The sequence below is a fragment of the Dipodomys ordii genome, unplaced genomic scaffold (genome assembly GCF_000151885.1).
Source record: "Dipodomys ordii isolate 6190 unplaced genomic scaffold, Dord_2.0 Scaffold36, whole genome shotgun sequence".
NCBI classification, from domain to species: domain Eukaryota; kingdom Metazoa; phylum Chordata; class Mammalia; order Rodentia; family Heteromyidae; genus Dipodomys; species Dipodomys ordii.
The window spans coordinates 1,262,881-1,273,328 of NW_012267252.1; the positions used below are offsets into that span (position 1 = coordinate 1,262,881).

The 10,448-nt window shown below is 39.8% G+C and overlaps 1 protein-coding gene across 1 annotated transcript in view; it reads left to right on the plus strand.

Moving 5' to 3' along the window:
• Lcor (ligand dependent nuclear receptor corepressor) overlaps nt 1-10,448 on the plus strand; it is a 77,329-nt gene that overhangs the window by 54,644 nt on the left and 12,237 nt on the right. Inside the window, exon 4 of the mRNA XM_013017793.1 lies at nt 1,359-1,491. The gene's annotated coding sequence lies outside the window, so the exon portion shown is untranslated. The remainder of the gene's footprint in view (nt 1-1,358; nt 1,492-10,448) is intronic.

The window sequence follows — 10,448 nt, forward strand, 5'->3', positions numbered from 1 at the left end:
GCCCTGGGTTCGATTCCTCAGCACCACATAAGCAAAAAGAAAAAAAGCGGGAAGTGGCGCTGTGGCTCAAGTGGTAGAGCGCTAGCCTTGAGCTGAAGACCTGAGGGACAGCGCCCAGACCCAGAGTTCAGACCCTACGACCGGATCCCCCCCCCAAAAAAAAAAGAAAATCCAGCCAGGCACCCATGATTCATGCTTATAATCTTAGCTGTTTAGGAAGCTAGTTTCTTAGCACTTCAATTTGGATCCAACCTAGGCAGAGAACCTCCAAATCTGTCTTCAGTTAGTTAACCAGTAAAAAGGCAATAGTGAAGATGTGGCTTAAGTGGTAGGGCTTCAGCCCTCAGTGAAAAAATTGATAGCTCAAAGCCTATTTTCAAGCCCCAACACTGACAGAAAAATGAATAGAAAATAAAAATGAAAAAGAAATTTGGTTTTGTTTCTTTTCTTTTCTTTCTTTCTTTTTTTTTTTTTTTTTTTGGGTCCGGTCGTGGGGCCTGAACTCTGGGCCTGGGCACTGTCCCTCAGCTCTTCAGCTCAAGGCCAGCACTCTACCACTTGAGCCACAACGCCACTTCTGGCTTTTTTTTTTCTGCTTATGTGGTGCTGAGGAATCGAACCCAGGGCCTCAAGCATACAAGGCGAGTGCTCTATCACTGAGCCACCTTCCCAGCCTTGGTTTTGTTTCTTAAAGGCTAAGAGAACTGGAAAGCCAATACCATGACTTTTCCTACATTGTGTTTCTTTTTTTAAATTGACTTAGTAATCTAGATCCTGACTCCTTGTATGCGTGCCTGTCTCACGCACCTGTGCCACTCCTGGAACTTAAACTCGACCTGAGTCTCTCTCTTGAGTTTTTTTCTAATTTCCAACAAGAGTCTCAAAGATTTTTTTTCCTGTGAAGGCTTGCATTGCATCAGGATCCTCAGATTTGTGCCTCCTGAGTGTCTAGGCTTACAGGCATTAGTCACCAGTACTGGGCTAAGATTATTATTTTTTAAATTAAAAAAGGATCTTTCTGAGTTGGTTTGTCTAAAAACTCTTTCTTCAATGTAATAAAGCCAAATACTAACTGCTCAAGGAATGTTTCTTCTAGTATAGTTAAAATACCTATGAATTTTAAACAAAACACATAATTGTGAAGCTTGGATAAAATCCATCCAATCATATATACACAGCAGTTTCACTTTTATATTTCTGTGTGGATCAGTTTCATCCTGATTTAAAGTTTTAAAATATAATACTTGTATTAAACTACTTTGTCTTATTGCTGTTATTTGTCTTTAATTATGCATTGATACTTTTGATTTTGAATGGGAAATATATTTGTACTAATATTTCACCAAATATTTTTGCAGGGACACTTAGTTGATCTGGATGAACCAGCTTCAGGAGCTGGGCAAGAAGCTCTGCTTAAACAAGAGCACACAAAAATCATTCTATTCGAGAGACAAGCAGAAGAGTTCCTCAATGCGGTCTTTTGTAGAAAAGGTTGGTTTCTGTGACAGAGAACGTTTAACCTCTGCTTGTCTTTCTCCTTAATTTCAACGTTGTTTGAAAGTTTCTTTAAAATATTTTTTATTGATAATACACTTTTTTCTCTATGGTCAACTTAAATATAAAGTAATGATAACCTGTTATTCTTTAGCTCTGAAGTGATGAGTTTTAAGTTAACTAGCTCACAATTTATTAGGAAACAAAAGTTTTAAGGTCTCAGGAGTTCTACATGTTGTTAGATAATTTTAAAAAACAGTTACTCTTACAGCTACTAGCAACTTGAAAACAAACTATAAATTTAATTCCAACCTGAAATTTCATTTATACAGAAAATGTAGTTATATCTTACAATTAGATTTGTAAGCATCTTCCACTTGATGTACAGTCTTATTTCACTCAGGCAAAATTAGGTTAGCAAAATTAACTGAAATTAACTTTAGGCAAAATTGCTCATAATGAAACCTTTTTTTTTTCCCTTTTACATTTAATGGGTCATTTAATAACTCCTTCTTCTGCATTCTTTTCACTTCTCTTTATCTGGAAACATATTGTTTTGTATTTCTATAATTCCAGCTACTCAGGAGGCTGAGATCTAGAGGATTATAATTATAAATTAGCTCTACCAAAGAAAACCTGAAATATAGATAAAGCAAAACAGGGCTGGGGCCTTGTCTCCTAGCAGTAACAAAGGTGAGAGTTTGGTGACCTGAGTTCTCCATGTTCTTCCTTCCCCAGTGCAGAAAAGATCTAATAACAGAATCTTGAGATTTAGAAAAATTAAGAAATCAGTTTTTTTTCCTTCTGAATCCATGAAGCATAATTGCTCTCAGCCAAAACCTTCAAGAAATTTCTCTTCATGATCCAGTTTAACATAATAGTTTCTGCTCGCTCTCTTTTTTCTTTTGAGATAACCTTCTTGTGAACTTTTCTGCCCTAGTTGTTCTCAAACTACAATTCCCTCAACTCTTGAATCTTCCCAAGTAGCTATGATTACAGGCATGAGTCACTGTTTATCACTCTTTACTTTTGAGAAATTACTTTTGAAATGGATTTATATGTCCTAGTTATATTTTTCTCTAGTTCCAGTTGTGTATATGACTGTGATAGGTTCGGAAAAAAGAGGTTAATCAATACTTAGCAATCTCCTTAAGGGTGAGAGGAGGATTATGAGTTACTGTGAGTTCAGAGTCAGCCTTGGCCTATAGCAAGACTCTTTCTAAAGACAAATAGGATTGGGGATGTGAGTCAAGTAATAGAGCACCAGTCAAGCAAGCATGAGGCTCTTGAGTTTGAACTCCAGAAAAATCCTTTTCATCAAATAATTGGGCTTCCTTCTCTGCCATAATATACTTGGCAGTCTTGTAAAATTAAAAAGCAAGTTAGGTACAAGTCCACAAAACTCGTCTTTTTTTGGGGGGGCGGGGTCAGTGCTGGTCTTGAACTCAGGGCCTAGGCACTGTCTCTCACGCTCTGTGCTCAAGGCTAACACTGTCACTATCAGCTTTTTCTGGATAATTTATTGCAGATAAGAGTCTCATAGACTTTCTGCCCTGGCTGGCTTTGAACTGTGCTCTTCAGATATCAGCCTCCTGAGTAGCTAGAATTACAGGTATGAGCCACTGGCTCCCAGTGACTACCACCTTTTTTTAAAACTTTATTTTATTTTTCTGGTCTTGGGACCTGAACTCTGGGCCTGGGCGCTGTCCAGCTCTTCAGCTCAAGGCTAGTACTCTACCATTAGAGCCACAGCACCACTTCTGGCCTTTTCTGGTTATGTGGTGCTGAGGAATCAAATCCAGGGCCTCATGTATGCAAGGCAAGCACTCTACCACTGAGCCACCTTCCCAGCCCCATCTCCCATCTTTATAATAGCCAGCAAAAGCTGTGTGCCAGTAGCTCCAGAAGTTCGAGCTATGTGGTTCATACTGTAGAGTACTAGCCTTGAGCAAGAAAAAAAAACAACCCAAACCCAACAATTCAGATATAGCACCAAGGCCCTCACAGGCACACATACAATAAAATAGCCATCAAAAAGCTGGGCTAGAGGTGTGGTTGAAATAGTAGAACACTATCAGAGCAAGCAAAACAACAGAGCAAGCAAGCAAAACCTTGAGTTCAAACCCTAGTACCAGCAAATAATAAGAAAATCCAAAAATGTTTCTGGCAAATTACTGATAATCTTTGAATGTCCTTATTGTTCAGCAGAGCCAGTAATCCCATCTTTACGTGTCGCTCATTCCCATGGAATAAGCTTTTGCTTAATATGATATTTTCAAAAGGAGAGGGCTGGGAAGGTGGCTCAGTGGTAGAGCGCTTGCCTTGCATGCTCAAGACCCTGGGTTCGATTCCTCAGCACCACATAAGCAAACAGAAAAAAGCCGGAAGTGGGGCTGTGGCTCAAGTGGTAGAGTGCTAGCCTTGAGCTGAAGAGCTGAGGGACAGCGCCCAGGCCCAGAGTTCAGGCCCCACGACCGGACCCAAAAAAAAATTAAAAAAAAAAAAAAGGAGATATGAGGTGGTAATGTCATACCAAATTTAGGAATGCAGATTGTTGTATTGTGTTTTCCTTTTTTTCCCTTAGATCCCTAGGCATGTCAAATACTTAGCCATATCTATCTTCTATTTTATTTTATTTTATTTATTTTTTGTTGGTCATGGGGCTTGAACTCTGAGCCGGGGTGCTGTCCCTGAACTTTTCAGCTCAAGGCTAGTTCTACCATTTGAGCCATACCACTACTTCCAGTTTTTTAGTGGTTAACTGGAGATAAGAGTTTCAGAGACTTTGCTGCCCTGCCCGGGCTGGCTTTGAACCGAGATCCTCAGATCTCATCCTCTTGAGTAGCTAGGATTACAGGAGTGAGCCACTGGTGTCTGCTGCCTTCTATCTTAATACTTACTAATACCCTCTGACTTAAATTTCCCTAGTGAGTCTTACTATCACCTTCTTCCTGCCAAAAGTTCCCTAAGTCTCCAAATATATTCAAATGAGTCATTAGTCATATAAAAAGTTGATTGTTTTATTACAGTAACTCACCTTTTATTTGTGCAGGTTCTAGACTTGAACTCAAGGTCTAGGCACTGTCCCTGAGCTTTTTTTTTAAGGTTCTGCTACTTGAGCCACAGCTCCACTTCAGGCTTTTTGGTGGTTAATTGGAGATAAAAGTCTCATGGAGGAAGTGGCGCTGTGGCTCTAGCTCTTGAGCTGAAGAGCGCAGGGACAATGCCCAAGCCCCAGAGTTCAAGCCCCACGACCAAAAAAAAAAAGTCTCATTGACTTTTCCTTCTGCCTGGTCTTGCTTCAGCCTGTGATCTTCAGTTCTCAGCCTCCTCAGTAGCTAGGATTACATGTCTGAACCTGGTAGTATTTTATATTAAAAATGCAAGCTATCTGTTCATTACCAAATAAAATACCTTAACAACTCCTTTCCTTTAGGATATATAATCTTCTGTGTGTCTATTTCTACCAATTGATATATAGATAAGTTGAGAGATAAATAAATAACATAATTATTCTAATATGTTGCTACAGCAGTTTTTATGATCTGAAAAAGAGTATCTTTCCCTAATTTTTGTGGAGGAATCATACTTTGTCCACTCTTTGTTTATGGGACATTATTGAAGTCAGTTAATAAGCAAATTTCCTTCAGATAATTTCTGTCCTTTTTTTCTATTAGTCACATTCCTTGGTTATAGAGGAATAACGTCATAAAGTTTACACATAATGTCTAGGAGAGAAATTCTTGCCTTGGAATTTATTTCAGAGAAGATAGATTTCAAGTGATAGGAATTGTTTGGAATTGTATGTAATATATGATTGTATATTTGTTTATATATGGGCCTGAGATGCTCAGAAAATGAATTATTTCTTGGTGGCCTTGTGCTTTCCCTTGGCTCTTTCACTCAAGGCTGGCCCTCTACAACTTGTCATACCTTACCTTCTGGCTTTTTGCTGGTCGGAGATAAGAATCTGATGGACTTTCTGCCTGGGCAGCCTTCAAACCACAATCTTCAGATCTACTGAGTTACTAAGATTATAGGCTTGAGCTACCAGCCCCTGACTTGATTTACTTATTATAGTGATTTTAAGATTTGGCAGGGGCTGGGAATGTGGCTTAGTGGTAGAGTGCTTGCCTAGCATGGATTAAGCACTGGGTTCAATTCCTCACTATCCCATAAAACAGAAAAAACTGGAAGTGGTGTTGTAGCTCAAGTGGTAGAGTGTTAGTCTTGAGCACAGAGAGGCTCAGAGACAGTGCCCAGGCCCTGAGTTCAAGCCATAGGGTTGGTGGGGGAGGAGGGGAGATTTGGGTGCGGGGAGGGGGGGCGGTTGGGGGGGTTGGGAGAATGCATTTCTGAGCTTCTTGAATTTTCGTCTTTCAGATTAAGGATGCTTTGATTCAGAAGTATAGATTTAGCCTTTTGTATGGAAAGTTTAGAAATTTTGTGTCTTAAATATACCTTTTACAAGCCAGGTTCTGGTAACTCACATTGTAATCCTAGTCACCCAGGAGGCTGAGATTCAAGGATCAAGATTTGAAGCCAGCCCTACCAGGAAAGTCCTTCAGACTCTTATCTCTAATTAACCTCCAAAAAAGTTGAAAGTGAAGCTGTGTGGCCCAAAGCATAGAATAGGCAAAAAAAAAAAAAGCCTAAAAGCTTAGGAATAGTTACCAGACCCTGAGTTCAAGTCCCAGGATCAGCCCACAAAAATAAATAAATATACCTTTTACATATCTTTTTTCAGCTTACTCTGTTGATTAAGTTTAAAAACTTGATGCTATTCTAAAAATTACATTTGTATTTTAAAATATACCAGTGATTAGGGTATGGAATTTACATATCTTTCTATAATTTTATTTTGGTTCTTGTTGCTTTATCTGACTCAGTTGTTTGTTTCTAGAGTCATTGTTATATCAAAGAATGAATGCACTCATCAAACTTTAAAAAGATAATGCTTCCCTAATACTAGTTAACAGACATTCATAAATTACTTTGCTTAATATTTGTGAATTTTTCTTTTTTATTATATAGTCCTAAACTTTCCATGGGGAAAAGGGCACCACTAATACATACAAATTATATAGAATCTATCATTTGAGGAGTAATCTTGCACAGGGTAAAATGGGAAGTTGAATAACTGTTAATAAGAAAATCTAATGCCTAGAAATATTTTTAAAGTAATATATGGTCTTTTATTTATTTATATTTGGGGGGGGGAGGGGAACAGGACTCAGGGCCTGGGTGCTGTCCCTGAGCTTTTTTGCTCAAGGCTAGCACTCTACCACTTTGAGCCTCAGAGATACTTCTGATTTTTTGGTGATTAATGGAAATAAGTGTCTCTGGGACTTTTCTGCCTGGTGGCCTGGCTTTAACTATAGTCTTAAAATCTCAGCCTCCTTAGAGCTAGTATTACAGTTGTGAGCCACTGGCATCCTACTAAGAAATATTTTTAATATATGGTAGAGAGTGAAAAAGAAATGCTTTTGAAAGCATTGTAAGAACTCTGGACCTTACCTAATTGAATGTTTTTATTGATTAAACCATTAGCATTTGCAGGAAGAAACAATTAAAAATACTTCTTTGTGTCTTTGGTTATCCTTTATGAGCATCTTTTGGTATTGAATAATATCCATGGCTGGGGGAGAGTGCGGGGGTGGGGGGGCGGGGCGGGGCGGGGATGACCTGTAGTCTGTTAGGATCCTATTGGTGCTAACACTCAGGTCTGGGTGCTATGTCTTAAGCTGTTTTTGCTCAAGACAAGGGTTCTTCCACAGCTCTACCTCTTGCTTTTTGCTGGCTAATTAAAGAGTCTCATGCACGGGGCTGGGAAGGTGGCTCAGTGGTAGAGTGCTTGTATGAGGCCTTGCGTTCGATTCCTCAGCACCACATAAAGCAGAAAAAGCCGGTAGTGGCACTGTGGCTCAAGTGGTAGAGCGCTAGCCTTGAGCTGAAGAGCTGAGGGACAGCACCCAGGCCCAGAGTTCAGGCTCTGCAACCAGCAAAAAAAAAAAAAAAAGAGTCTCATGCACTTTCTTGCCTGGTCTGACTCTGAATCTTGATTTTGGGATCTCAGCCTCCTTAGTAACTAGGATTACAACAGGAGCTACTAGTGCCTCACCTCCTTTTGAGATTTTAATTGATAAATAAACTTGGGACCTGGAGCTCTCCTTGGTTGGCTCTTTTACTCTAGGCTGGAGCTCTACCAATTGAGTCACACTTCTACTTCTGCAAGACTGTCCTTTGCTGGTTAGAGATAAGAGTCTCAGGAAGTTTTTGGCCTGGGTTGGCTTGGAAACCATAATCATGTCTCAGCCATCTGAGTAGGTAGCTGCGATTATAAACTATTTTTTTATTATGGTGATTTTAGATTTTAGCAGTAACAAAAGTCACTTCCTTTTTCTTTAACTTTGTAAATCAATCTCCCAGGTCCTTGACAGCTTTGAAATACTGGTGGTGTTTGCCTAGAGAGAGCGAATAAAAGGTTATAAAAACTTACCTTAAAAACAGTGAAGGACATTGAGAGTTTCTTTTTTTAATAAAATTTTAAGCTTATTATAAAGGTAATGTGCAGAGTGGTTACAGTTTCTTTTTCTCCTTCTCCTCCTTCTCCTCCTTCTTCTCCTTCTCCTCCTTCTTTTCCTCCTCCTCCTTCTCCCTCTTCTCCCTCTCCCTCTCCCTCTCCTCCCTCCCTCTACCCCTCCCCCTCCCTCTCCCATTTTTTTTGCCAGTCCTGGGGCTTGAACTCATGGTCTGGGCACTGTTCCTGAGCTTCTTTGGCTCAAGGCTAGCACTCTACCACTTAAGCCACAGCACCATTTCTGGCTTTTTCTGTGTATGTGGTACTGAGGAATTGAACCCAGGGCTTAATGCATGCTAAGTAAGCATGCTACCACTAAGCCATATTCTCAGCCCTTACAGTTTTTAAGTCAGGTAATGAGTACATTTTTAAAATAAGTTTTTTATTGTGAAAATACTGTACAATGAGCAAGGTAATGAGTACATTTCTTATCAAGCGTTCTTGCCTTCTTTGTTTTTCCCCTACCATCCCTTCCCTCCCACTTCTACAATTGCACTCCCCCCCCCCCCACCTAAATTGTAAAGTTCATTTTCAACATAGTGCCTTGTACATCTCATTGTTACAATGGTACATTTCTTTTTGGTACATTTTCTTTTTGTCCCATTTTTTTTCTCTTCTGTGTCACCTACAAATTGTATAGTTCATTTACAGCATAGTGTCTAGTGAGTATCACTGCTGCATTTGTTCACCCTTTTTCAGGCCATTTCTGTGTCCCCCCTCCCCCTCCCAAACTGAGCTTTTCTAAGAAGCACCTTATATTAAAAGGCCTTCAAAGTTTTGTGGTGGGAGTCAGGAGCACAGGCAGAAATTTAACATCAAAGGAAAAGTTTTAATTGAATTCTATCAATAAATCTGCACAAATTTATATTTCTTTTTTCTCTTTCAATTCCCCTCCCCCTCTAGCAGTCTGGTGGGGAAAACCAAGCCTTAGGCCTTAAACATGATTTATAAGCATTGTACCATGAAACAGATTCCCTTTCCCACATTTCTCTCTCACTTTTTTTTTTTGGTCGATCATGGGGGTTGAACTCTGGGCTTGGGTGCTGTCCCTCAGCTCTTCAGCTCAAGGCGAGTGCTCTACCCCTGAGCCACAGCACCACTTCTGGTTTTCTAGAGGTTTACTGGAGATAAGAATCTCACGGACCCTCATATCTCAGCCTCCTGAGTAGCGAGGATTACAGGTGTAAACCACCGGGTGGCCAGCTTTTCTCATTATTAAAAGCACTATTTAGTGATCAATTTGATTATTGCATTTATTTCTCCTCTTTCTCTTTTTCTTTCCTTTTTTTTTTTTTTTGTTGGTCATGGGGTTTGAACTCTAGTCCTGAGCACTATCCCTTAGCTTTTCAGCTCAAGGCTACAGCACCGTGGTTTATTGGAGATAAGAGTTTCATGGCTTTTTCCTGAGCAGGCTGCCTTTGAACTGTGACTAACATGGTAATTATAATTACATATAATTATATATGTATGAAGGTAATAATATAAATCATTTTTTCTATGTCTTACCCCATTTGAACTCAAAGGTTTTTCCAGTTCTTAAAAATTAATGATAAGCCAGGTGCTGGAGGCTCATGCCTGTAATCCTACCTACTCAGGAGGCTGAGATCTGAGGATTACAGTTCAAAGCCAGCCCAGGCAGGAAAAGCCACGAAACTGTTATCTCCAGTAAACAACCAGAAAATCGGAAGTGGCACTACGGCTCAGGTGGTAGAGCGCTAGCCTTGAGCTGAATTGCTGAGTGACAAAAAATTAATGATAATTATTTTTAACTTTATCATAACTAGAACTCAGTAACTTAGGTGTTTATTTCATTACTGTTAATGGCTGGATATAAAGAAGTCATGGAAAATAACATGGTCTATCTTCAGCTGTTGAGATCTGACTCCTAGCCCAAGGTTCCCAAATTTTTTGGGGGGGGGGGTCCGATCAGGGTGCCTGAACTCTGGGCCTGGGCGCTGTCCCTCAGCTCTGCAGGCCAAGGCTAGTGCTCTACCACTTGAGCCACGTAGCACCACTTCCAGCTTTTTTTCCTGCTTATGTGGTGCTGAGGAATCGAACCCAGGGCCTCAGGCATGCAAGGCAAGCGCTCCACCACTGAGCCACCTTCCCAGCCCTCAAGGTTCCTAAATTGTAATCCCCAGTAGTATAAGGCAACTTGTTAGAAATGCTATTTCTTGGACCCATTCTAGAACTACTGAATCAGAAACTCTTGGGAAAGGACCCAACAATCTGTTTCTATTAAAAAAGTGATTTTCATGTACACTTAACTGTAAATCATGGCTTCATCTGTCATGGATATTAAAATTAAGTATTTCTTTTTTTATTATATGTTATCTTGTTTATTATCTTGCCTTCAGGTTTTTTTTTTTTTTTT